A 12576-nucleotide genomic window follows, 5' to 3' on the forward strand; every position below is an offset into this window, starting at 1 on the left:
GTGCTACTCTTAAATATTGTTGTGCAACTGGTGCCTGCAGTTTCCTGAGCCAAAAGACGAAAAGTTTCGTCCTTAGAAATTTTTCGACTAAAAACTCCTCCAAATAATAAGAAAACACTTAGCAAAAAAAAAAAAAAAAAAAAGGTATTGCTGCATGTGGTCTTTTCCCCAGAAAGATATGCAAGATATGAAGGGAACAATAGGATCAGGAAGTGTACTCAGAAGATGAAACTGTATAATGTGAAAAAACCCACTCTGAACAGTTCTGGCACAGGCTATCTGCCTGCAGGCCCTGGTATTGACCCTTAAGCATGCTGTTCAGAATTCCATTATAGAGGAATTAAGGTGGCCAAGAATATATGTTTGTGTGCGTGTTTGTATGTGTGTGTGTGTCTGTGTGTGTGTATGAGGGAGTTTCACTCTTTCTTATATATGTATATATGAGTGTGTGTATACATATACATGCATATGTGTATACACACACACACACACACACACACACACACACACACACACCCCTACGTACAAGAGACAGAACCTCACTTTCTTGCCCAGACTGGACTGGAGTGCAGAAGCTCAATCTCTGCGCACTGCAGCTTCATCCTCCTGAGCTCAAGTGATCCTCCTGAACAATCCTCTCACCTTAGCTTCTTCAGTAGCTGGGAACACAGGCACACACCTCCAGTCCTGGCTAATTTTTTGTATCTTTTGTAGAGACAGGGTTTCACCATATTTTCAAGCTAGTCTCCAACTCCTCAGTTCAAGTGGTCCACCCACCTCGGCCTCCCAAAGTCATGGGATCACAGACTTGAGCCACTGTGCCCGAGAACATATATTTCTAAATATTTCAAAATATTAATTTTGGCTGGGTGCGGTGGCTCACACTTGTAATCCCAGCACGTTGGGAGTCCAAGGTGGGTGGTTCAGGAAGTCAGGAGTTCAAGACCAGCCTGGCCAATGCAGTGAAACCACGTCCCTACTGAAAATATAAAAATTACTTAGGTGTTTTGGTGGGTGCCTGCAATCCCAGCTACATGGGAGGCTGAAGCAGGAGAATCCCTTGAACCCAGGAGTCGGAGGTTTCAGTGAGCTGAGTTCGCAGCAGTGCGCTCCAGTATGGACTACCGAGCTAGACTCCATTTCATAATACTAATAATAGTAATAACAATAATAATTGTTACTTGTATCATTCTGCATGAGAACAGTGTAATACAATTAAGAGCAGATGAGTACATAGGAACTTACTTTCATGGAATATTGTTCTTAACATAGTTGTTCTCAATTTTCAATGCACATAATTTTTCCTTCATGAATCTATAAGCTTGAGGTTTGAACACTCCACACTCAACACCTGTAGGGAATGCAAGTGAAAGCCTGCAGTCAGAATGTTACATCCTATTCCATGGGTACTAGCTGTTCCAGTGACATTTGTTAACATTTAGAAAAGGGTTGACATGATGTGCATAATTTTAATCAATCCTGGTGTTGTCTCTGAGTAAACAAAGTGCATGAGTGACATTGGAGATACTTCATGCTTTATCCCTGGATATATACTTATCTTCTAGTTTCATTTTTGTGTGTTTATTTTTGAGGTAGAGTTTCGCTCTTGTTGCCCAGGCTGGAGTGCCATGGCGCGATCTCAGCTCACTGCAACCTCCACCTCCTGGGTTCAAGCAATTCTCCTGCCTCAGCCTCCCGAATAGCTGGGATTACAAGCATGCACCACGATACTCAGCTAATTTTTGTATTTTTAGTAGAGACAGGATTTCACCATGTTGGCCAGGCTGGTCTCGAACTCTTGACCTCAAGTGATCCACCCGCCTCAGCCTCCCAAAGTGCTGGGATTACAGGCGTGAGCTGCCACGACTGGCCTAGTTTAAGATTTTCGTCATTTGGTGATTTTTTTTTTTTTTTTTTTTTTGAGATGGAGTCTTGCTCTGTCGCCCAGGCTGGAGTGCAATGATGCAATCTCGGCTCACTGCAACCTCCACCTCCCGGGTTCAAGCAATTCTCCTGCCTCAGCCTCCCGAGTAGCTGGGATTACAAGCATGCACCACGATACTCAGCTAATTTTTGTATTTTTAGTAGAGATGGGGTTACACCACGTTGGCCAGGCTAGTCTCGAACTCCAGACATCAAGTGATCTGCCCACCTCATCCTCCAAAAGTGCTGGGATGACAGGCGTGAGCCACTGCGCCCGGCCTAGTTCCTTAAGGTTTTTGTCACTTGGTGATTCTTAGTGAAGTTGTTTTGCGTAGTTGAGCACAGACACCCCGCACGCAGCATCCCTCAGCACAGGGCGCTGATAGAAGGAACTCTGGTGACCTGGGGTTCGTTCTCCTCACACTTTTTCTCTGTGTCTCAGGTTCCTTAGGATACAGCGACTGTTCCCGCCAGTTCCGCAGATCAAAGACAAACTGAATGATAATCATGAGGTGGAAGACGAGGTAGGTAGGGGTTGGCGGAGCAGTGACCTGGGATGGAAAGTGGGGAGTGGGGAGCGTGGGACACGGCCTCTGAGTGTCGACCGTCTTGCTTCCCCACCAGCTGCGACCGCAGCGTCGCCACGGGTGTGGCTGGAATCTGTATCCCACTCCCGGGCCTTCTCCCGGGTCGGGGTCGTCTCTGTAAGCTCCATTAGGAGAAACTGAGGCAGGGTGGTGGTCAAAAAAAGGAGGAGAAGATGGTAGAGAGGGCCAGGCACGGTGGCTCACGCCTGTCATCCCAACACTTTGGGAGTTCGAGGCAGGCGGATCACCTGAGGTCAGAAGGTCGAGACTAGCCTGACCAACATGGTGTAACCCCATCTCTGCTAAAAATACAAAAAATTAGCCGGGCGTGGTGGCAGGCACCTGTAATCCCAGTTACGCGGGAGGCTGGGACAGGAGAATGGCTTGAACCCAGGGGGCGGAGGTTGCAGTGAGCCGAGATCGTGCCACCGCACTCCAGCCTGGGTGACAGAGTGAGATTCCACCTCAAAAGGAAAAAGAAGGTAGAGAGGAGAGGCAGAAATAAAGAGACAAGAGACAAGAGACAGAGGTGGAGAAAGATGGAGGAGAAGGAGGAGAGAGAGAGGAACATAGAAGAGAATGAGAAGAAGACACCAGAGAGAGGGAAACAGAGGCAGACAGACTGACAGAGAAACAAAGGCAGACACACAGACAGAGAAACAGAGAGAGGGAGGGAGAAAAGAGAGAGGGAAAGAGAGAGAGAGACACACAGAGAGGAAGACAGAGACATACGAAGAGAAAAAGACAATCAGAGAGACAGAGATGGAGAAACAGAGACAAACAACAAACACAAAGACCCAGGCAGGGGCCGGGCGCAGTGGCTCACACCTGTCATCCTAGCACTTTGGGAGGCTGAGGCGGGTGGATCACTTGAGGTTGGGAGTTCGAGACCAGCCTGACCAACATGGAGAAACCTTGTCTCTACTAAAATTACAAAAATTAGCCAGGTGTGGTGGCGCACGCCTGTAATCCCACCTACTCTGGAGGCTGAGGCAGGGGAATCACTTGAACCCAGGAGGCGGAGGTTGCAGTGAGCCGAGATCGCGCCATTGCACTCCAGCCTGGGCAACAAGAGCAAAACTCTATATATCAAAAACAAAACAAAAGTAAACACCGCAGCAGGGAGAAGAGAGAGACAGAGAAGAACAGAGGCACAGAGAGGGGAGAGAGACAAAGACAGAGACACAGAGAAAGACAGAGACAGAAAAAGAGAGAGAGACGGAGAAGGAGAGATAGAGACAGGGACAAAGAGAAAAAGACAGAGAGACAGAGGGAGAAACAGAGAGAGAGAGAGACATAGGTGGACACGGAGAGGGGAGAGAGAGAGAGAGGGAGGAAAGAGACAGACAGGGAGGCAGAGAAGAGAGACACAGAGACGCCGAGAGAGACAGGGAAGACACAGGAGTGGGATTTAGTCTCAGCGAGAGCCCAGAGACGGTGAACAAGGGCGAGGAATCATTGACCTGCACCCCGAGACCCCATTGGCGCTCCTCTCCCACCCACCTCTCTCCAGCTCAGGGACTATGTCTTATGTTGCAGTAGGCTGGCAGGCTGCAAAGTCAGGCCAGGGCTGATGCTGCATCCCAGAGGCAGAACCGTCCTGCATTCTCAGAGTAGGAGATGAAATTTTTAAAAAAGAAATAAAACTTTTGTCCGGGGAACCTCAGCTTTTATCCTTTAGACCTTCGACTGATTAGATGAGGCCCACCCTTCCCACGTTAGACCTTCGACTGATTAGATGAGGCCCACCCTTCCCCTTTATAATTTTTTTTTTTTTGAGATGGAGTTTCACTCTTGTTGCCCAGGCTGGAGTGCAATGGCGCAATCTTGGCTCACTGCAACCTCCACCTCCCAGGTTCGAGTGATTCTCCTGTCTCAGCCTCCGGAGTAGCTGGGATTACAGGCACACACCACCACGCCCAGCTAATTTTTTGTATTTTTACTAGAGACGGGGTTTCGCCATGGCCAGGCTGGTCTTGAACTTCTGACCTCAGGTGCTCCACCCACCTTGGCCTCCCAGAGTGCTGGGATTACATGCGTGAGCCACTGCACCCAGCCACTTTTAGGCTTTTCAATGATTAGATGAGGCCCACCCTTCCCCCTTTAGACCTTTGACTGATTAGATGAGACCCAGCCTTCCCCTTTAGACCTTCAACTGATTAGATGAAGCCCAGCCTTCCCCTTTACACCTTCAACTTATTAGATGAAGCCCAGCCTTCCCCTTTACACCTTCAACTTATTAGATGAAGCCCAGCCTTCCCCTTTAGACCTTCAACTAATTAGATGAGACCCACCATTCCCCTTTAGACCTTCAACTAATTAGATGAGACCCACCATTCCCCTTTAGACCTTCAACTAATTAGATGAGACCCACCATTCCCCTTTAGATCTTCAACTGATTAGATGAAGCCCAGCCTACCCCTTTACACCTTCAACTTATTAACTAGATAAGGCCCACCCTTACCCTTTAGACTTTCAACTGATTAGATGAGGCCCACTCTCCCCGTTTAGACCTTCGACTAATTAGATGAAGCCCACCATTCCCCTTTATACTTTCGACTGATTAGATGAGGCCCGCTCTTCCCCCTTTTCCCCCTTTACACCTTTGACTGATTATATGAGGCCCACCCTTCCCCTTTAGACCATCAGCTTATTAATTACATAAGGCCTACCCTTACCCTTTAGACTTTTAACTCATTAGATGAGGCCCACTCTCTTAGTTTAGACCTTCGACTGATTAGATGAAGCCCACCATTCCCCTTTAAACCTTTGACTGATTAGCTAACGTCCACCCTTCCCCCTTTAGACCTTCGACTGATTAGATGAGACCCATCCTTCCCCTTTAGACCGTCAACTGATTAGATGAAGCCCAGCCTTCCCCTTTATAGCTTCAACTTATTAGGCTCACCCTTATCCTTTAGACTTTCAACTGATTAGATGAAGCCCACTCTACCCGTTTAGACGTTTGACTGATTAGATGAAGCCCACCATTCCCCTTTATACCTTTGACTGATTAGATGAGGCCCACCCTCCCCTTTAGATCTTCAACTGATTAGATGAAGCCCAGCCTTCCCCTTTAGACCTTCAACTTATTAATTAGATAAGGCCCACTCTTCCTCTTTAGACTTTCAACTGATTAGATGAGGCCCACTCTCCCCATTTACACCTTCGACTGATTAGATGAAGCCCACCATTCCCCTTTAGACCTTCAGGTGATTAATTAGATAAGGCCCACCCTTACCCTTTAGACTTTCAACTGATTAAATGAGGCCCACTCTCCCCGTTTAGACCTTTGACTGATTAGATGAAGCCCACCATTCTCCTTTATGCCTTCGACTGATTAGATGAGGCCCACGGTTCTCCTTTGGACCTTCAACTGATTAGATGAGGCCCACCCTCCCTTTTATACCTTCGACTGATTAGATGGGGCCCATCCTTCCCCTTTAGACCTTCAACTGATTAGATGAAGCCCACCTTTCCCTTTTTAGACCTTTGACTGATTAGATGAGGCCCACCTTTCCCCCTTTGGACCTTCGACTGATTAGATGAGGCCCACCTTTCCCTTTTTAGACCTTTGACTGATTAGATGAGGCCCACCTTTCCCCCTTTGGACCTTCGACTGATTAGATGAAGCCCACCTTTCCCTTTTTAGACCTTTGACTGATTAGATGAGGCCTACCCTTCTCCCTTTAGACCTTTGACTGATTAGATGAAGCCCACCTTTCCCTTTTTAGACCTTTGACTGATTAGATGAGGCCTACCCTTCTCCGTTTAGACCTTTGACTGATTAGATGAAGCCCACCTTTCCCTTTTTAGACCTTTGACTGATTAGATGAGGCCTACCCTTCTCCGTTTAGACCTTTGACTGATTAGATGAAGCCCACCTTTCCCTTTTTAGACCTTTGACTGATTAGATGAGGCCTACCCTTCTCCCTTTAGACCTTTGACTGATTAGATGAGACCCACCCTTCCCGTTTAGACCTTCAATTCATTAGATGAAGCCCAGCCTTCCCCCCTTCCCCTTTAGACCTTCAACTGATTAGATGAGGCCCACCCCCTTTAGACCCTTCGACTGATTACATAAGGCCCACCCACATTCTCCAGTCCAATCTCTTTTCCTGGAAATCAGCTGATTGTGAACTTGACATCTACAAAGCACCTTTGTAGCAGCCCCTGAGTCATGGTTTGATTCAATAACTGGGGACTGTAGCCTAGTCACAGGGACACGTCATTGGTGCTGGGTATCCGAGACATCATTGGTGCCAGGTATCTGAGACAGGGACCAAGAGATGAAAGAGAAACAGAGAGACTCAACCCGAAAGAGGTAGACATGCAGGAAGACGGAGATAGAGACCCAGAGATGGGGGTGGAAGGAAGGTGAGAGGGGGAGGAAAGAGAGACAGAGAGGGAGACAGAGAAAAGAGGCAGAGAGACCGAGAGAGAGGCTCAACAGCAAGACCCCAGAGAGGGTGACTAAGAGTGAGAGATCTGCATGACCCACATCCCAAGACCCCGTGGGTGGCCTTCTCCCACCCACCTCTCTCCAGCTCAGGGGCTGTGTCTTCCTCCCATGGGGAACTCCAGTTCCAGCCCAGGGTTGCCCCGAGTGCCCTCTTCCCTGCCACATAGGTAACATCCTCCCAGTTGCCACTTGCACACCCCCGTCCTAGACCCGGCCATCTGTCATTCCGTTACCTTCTACCCCCACGCCAGCCTCCTCCTTGGCCCCTGCTTTCCACTGACCCCCAGGGGTCCCCCACATCGAGGTGCCAGGATGATGGCTTCAGGCTTCAACCTTCCCTTCTCCGAGCTCCGTTGGCCCCAGGGGCTTAGCACCTGCTGTACCCTGCCCGGGTTTCACGCTCACAAGCTCTTCCAAAAGCCACCCTGTTCATCGTCAACTATGAGGCCGCATGGGTGGATCTGTCTCAGATCTTTACCCCAGGAAAAACCCCTGGCCAGGCGCAGTGGCTCACGCCTGTCATCCCAGCAGTTTGTGAGGCCAAAGCGAGTGGATCACCTCAAAGTCAAGAGTTTGAGACCAGCCTGGCCAACATGGTGAAACCCCATCTCTACTGAAAATACAAAATGTAGCCGGTGGTGGCTAAAGGGGGAAGGGTGGGCCTCATCTAATCAGTCGAAGATATATAGGGGAAGGGTGGGCCTCATCTAGTCAGTCAAAGGTCTAAAGAGGGAAGGGTGGGCCTCATCTAATCAGTCGAAAGTCTAAAGGGGGAAGGGTGGGCCTCATCTAATCAGTCGAAGGTCTAAAGGGGGAAGGGTGGGCCTCATCTAATCAGTCGAAGGTATATAGGGGAAAGGTGGGCCTCATCTAATCAGTCAAAAGTCTAAAGGGGGAAGGGTGGGTCTCCTCTAATCAGTCGAAGGTCTAAAGGGGGAAGGGTGGGCCTCATCTAGTCAGTCAAAGGTCTAAAGAGGGAAGGGTGGGCCTCATCTAATCAGTCGAAGGTCTAAAGGGGAAGGGTGGGCCTCATTTAATCAGTCGAAGGTCTAAAGGGGGGAGGGTGGGCCTCATCTAATCAGTCGAAGGTATATAGGGGAAAGGTGGGCCTCATCTAATCAGTCAAAAGTCTAAAGGGGGAAGGGTGGGTCTCCTCTAATCAGTCGAAGGTCTAAAGGGGGAAGGGTGGGCCTCGTCTAATCAGTTGAAGGTATATACGGGAAGGGTGGGCCTTGTCTAATCAGTTGAAGGTACATAGGGGAAAGGTGGACCTCATCTAATCAGTCAAAAGTCTAAAGGGGGAAGGATGGGCCTCATCTAATCAGTCGAAGGTCTAAAGGAAGAAGGGTGGGCCTCATCTAATCAGTTGAAGGTATATACGGGAAAGGTGGGCCTCATCTAATCAGTCGAAGGTATATACGGGAATCAGTCAAAAGTCTAAAGGGGGAAGGGTGGGCCTCATCTAATCAGTCGAAGGTCTAAAGGGGGGAGGCTGGGCCTCATCTAATCAGTCGAAGGTATATAGGGGGAAAGGTGGGCCTCATCTAATCAGTCAAAAGTCTAAAGGGGGAAGGGTGGGTCTCCTCTAATCAGTCGAAGGTCTAAAGGAAGAAGAGTGGGCCTCATCTAATCAGTCAAAAGTCTAAAGGGGGAAGGGTGGGCCTCATCTAATCAGTCGAAGGTATATACGGGAAGGGTGGGCCTCGTCTAATCAGTCGAAGGTATATAGGGGGAAGGGTGGGCCTCATCTAATCAGTCAAAAGTCTAAAGGGGAAAAGGTGGGCCTCGTCTAATCAGTCGAAGGTCTAAAGGGGGAAGGGTGGACCTCATCTAATCAGTCGGTATATAGGGGGAAGGGTGGGCCTCATCTAATCAGTCAAAAGTCTAAAGGGGGAAGGGTGGGCCTCATTTAATCAGTCGAAGGTATATAGGGGAAGGGTGGGCCTCATCTAATCAGTCGAAGGTATATAGGGGAAAAGTGGGCCTCACCTAATCAGTCAAAAGTCTAAAGGGGGAAGGGTGGGTCTCGTCTAATCAGTCGAAGGTCTAAAGGGGAAGGGTAGACCTCATCTAATCATTCAAAAGTCTAAAGGGGGAAGAGTGGGCCTCATCTAATCAGTCGAAGGTATATACGGGAATCAGTCAAAAGTCTAAAGGGGGAAGGGTGGGCCTCATCTAATCAGTCGAAGGTCTAAAGGGGGAACGGTGGGCCTCATCTAGTCAGTCAAAGGTCTAAAGAGGGAAGGGTGGGCCTCATCTAATCAGTCAAAAGTCTAAAGGCGGAAGGGTGGGCCTCATCTAATCAGTCGAAGGTCTAAAGGGGGAACGGTGGGCCTCATCTAGTCAGTCAAAGGTATATAGGGGAAAGGTGGGCCTCATCTAATCAGTCGAAGGTCTAAAGGGGGAAGAGTGGGCCTCCTCTAATCAGTTGAAGATCTAAAGGAGAAGGGTGGGCCTCATCTAATCAGTCAAATTTGTGGTGGCGGGCACCTGTAATCCCAGCTACTCCAGAGGCTGAGGCAGGAGAATCGCTTGAACCCGGGAGGCCGAAGTTGCAGTGAGCTGAGATCACACCAGAGCACTCCAGCCTGGACAACAGAGTGAGACTCCGTCTCGAGGGAGAAAAAGAAAATAAATACAGCCCACTGAGTCCCAGGCTGAGCTTGTGAAGATCTGACCGCCTGAATCCTCCTTCTTTTTCTCAGATCATCTGGGAGGAATTCACCCCAGAGGAAGGGAAAGGCTACCGAGAAGAGGTCTTGACTGTGAAGGAAATTACCTGAGACCCAGAGGGTGTAGGAAGGGCATGGACATCTCCGCCTCCACGACACTGGGGAACTGTTTTCTTGTTGATGATGCTGTGAGCCTTTATATCATTTTTTATGTTTTTATTTAAAAACATGATATTTGGGGCCAGGCGCGGTGGCTCATGCCTGTAATCCCAGCACTTTGGGAGGCCAAGGCGGGCAGATCACCTGAGGTCAGGAGTTCAAGACCAGCCTGGCCAACATGGTGAAACCCCATCTCTACTAAAAATGCAGAAATTTACACCCAGGCATGGTGGTGGACTCCTGTCATCCCAGCTACTCGGGAGGCTGAGACAGGAGAATCGCTTGAACCCAGGAGGCAGAGGTTGCAGTGAGCCAAGATCGCGCCATTGTATGCCAACTTGGGTAACAGAGCAAGATTGCATCTCAAAACAAATAATAATAATAAATAAAATAATACTAAAAGCATAATATTTGTCTGGGCGCCGTGGCTCATGCCTGTAATCCTAACAGTTTGGGAGGCCAAAGTAGGAGGATTGCTTGAGACAGGAGTTTGAGACTAGTCTGGGCATCATAGCGAGACCTTATCTCTACAAAAAAGGCAAAAATTAGCTGGGGAATGGTGGCTTGTGCCTGTAGTCCCAGCTACTCGGGAGGCTGAGGCAGGAGAATGGCGTGAACCCAGGAGGCGGAGGTTGCAGTGAACCGAGATCACACCACCGCACTCCAGCCTGGATGACATAGCGAGACTCCATCTCAAAAAAAAAAAAAATTAATTTATTATTGTACAGTGCCAGGCCTCCCTGGGTTAAAAATCCAGTTTTTAGCGGGTCTGGTTTCTTCTGGAGGACAAAGTGATGATATAGTTTGGTTGTTTGTCCCTTGCAAATCTCAGTTTGAAATTTGGTTCTCCAGGTTGGAGGTGGGACCTCGCAGGAGGTGTTTGAATCAAGCGGGGCAGTGCCTTTCTTGTAGTAATGAGTGAGTTCTTTCTCTATTTGTTCCTGAAAGAGCTGGTTGTGAAAAAGAGGCTGGTGGCCGGGCGCGGTGGCTCACGCCTGTAATCCTAGCACTTTGGGAGGCCGAGGCGGGCAGATTGCCTAAGCTCATGAGTTCGAGACCAGCCTGGGCATCATGGTGAAACCCCGTTTCTACTAAAATACAAAAAATTAGCCGGGTGTGGCGGCAGGTGCACCTGTGGTCCCAGCTACTCAGGAGGCTGAGGCAGCAGAATTGCTTGAACCCAGGAGGCGGAGGTTGCAGTCAGCCAAGATCACGCCATTGCACTCCAGCCTGGGCAACAGAGTTAGACTCTGTCTCCAAAAAAAAAAAGTAAAAAGAAAAAGAGGCTGGTACCTCCTTCCCTTCCTCTTGCCACCTCTCTCAATATGTAACACCAGCTCCCCTTCCTCTGCCACCAGGAGGGGAAGTTGCTGAGGTTCTCACCAGCAGCAGATGCTGAAGGCATGACTCCCGTACAGTCTGCAGAATCATCAGCCAAATAAACCTTTTTTTTTTTTTTTTTTTTTTTGAGGCAGAGTCTTGCTCTGTCACCCAGGCTGGAGTGCAGTGGTGCAATCTTGGCTCACTGCAACCTCCGCCTCCCCGGTTCAAGCAATTTCCCTGCCTCAACCTCCCAAGTGGCTGGGAATACAGGCACCAGCCACCACGCCCAGCTAATTTTTTTTGTTTTGTTTTGTATTTTAGTAGAGACAGGGTTTCACCATGTTGGTCAGGCTGGTCTCCAACTCCTGACCTCGTGATCCACCCCCCTCGGCCTCTCAACGTGATGGGATGACAGGCGTGAGCCACCGCCTCCAACCAAATAAACCTCTTTTTAAAATACATTACCCAGCCTGGGGAATTCCTTTGTAGCAACACAAAACAGACTAAGACAAGACGGAAATTCATTTCCCTCCATTTCCCACGTCTAGAAAAGGCTGACTGTCTTCATTGGTGGTTGCTGTCACTCAGGCCTGCTCTTGCCTCTTCATATCTCACTGGACTGTAACTCTCTTGCCTCTCTCTTATAAGGACAATTATTATTATTTGAGATGGAGTCTCGCTCTGTCACTCAGGCTGGAATGCAGTGGCACGATCTCAGCTCACTGCAACCTCTGCCTCCCAGGTTCAGGCAATTCTCATGCCTCAGCCTCTCGAGTAGCTGGGATGACAGGCACCTGCCACCACCCCTGGCTAATTTTTGTATTTTTAGTAGAGGTGGGGTTTCACCATGTTGACCTGACCACAGGTGATCCACCTGCCTCAACCTCTCAAAGTGCTGGGATTACCGGTGTGAACCACCGCACCTGTTCCTTATATAAGGACAATTATAATTACATGTCAGGCCCACAGGGACACTCCAGAATCATCTCTCCATGGCAATATCCCTGGAATAAAAGTCCTCCTTCCATAGAGAGCATTCTGTAATGTGTCGACAGGATGCTCATCCAGGTAAGAACATGCTGGGGGCTGTTATTCTGTGTAACACATGGGAATTACGACGTGGACATCTTTGGGGCCATTATTCTGTCTCCTACATAGGGATTAGGACGTGGACATCTTTGGGCCATTATTCTGTGTATCATATGGGGGATTAGGATGTGGACATCTTTGGGGCCATTATACTGTCTCCCACATAGGGAATTAGGACGTGGACATCTTTGGGGCCATTATTCTGTCTGCCACATGGGATTAGGATGTGGACATATTTATGGGACATTATTTTGCCTCCTACTAGCAGTGAGTAATTCAATCGCCACAGATGCTTAAACATCAACTGAGATGGTGGCTGACAGGTGGTCTAGGGCCTACAGGGGACTTCAGGGCTTGGATC

The 12576-nt window shown here is 48.9% G+C and overlaps 1 long non-coding RNA gene across 1 annotated transcript; it reads left to right on the top strand.

Annotated features, from left to right (window-relative positions):
• Positions 1-2123: 2123 nt before the first annotated feature.
• Positions 2124-12153, top strand: LOC129053157 (uncharacterized). The gene is made up of 2 exons (XR_008518243.2): positions 2124-2447; positions 9678-12153. It is a non-coding gene; the product is annotated as an uncharacterized LOC129053157 (long non-coding RNA).
• Positions 12154-12576: the final 423 nt, after the last annotated feature.

The sequence above is a fragment of the Pongo abelii genome, chromosome Y (assembly GCF_028885655.2).
Source record: "Pongo abelii isolate AG06213 chromosome Y, NHGRI_mPonAbe1-v2.0_pri, whole genome shotgun sequence".
Taxonomy (NCBI): domain Eukaryota; kingdom Metazoa; phylum Chordata; class Mammalia; order Primates; family Hominidae; genus Pongo; species Pongo abelii.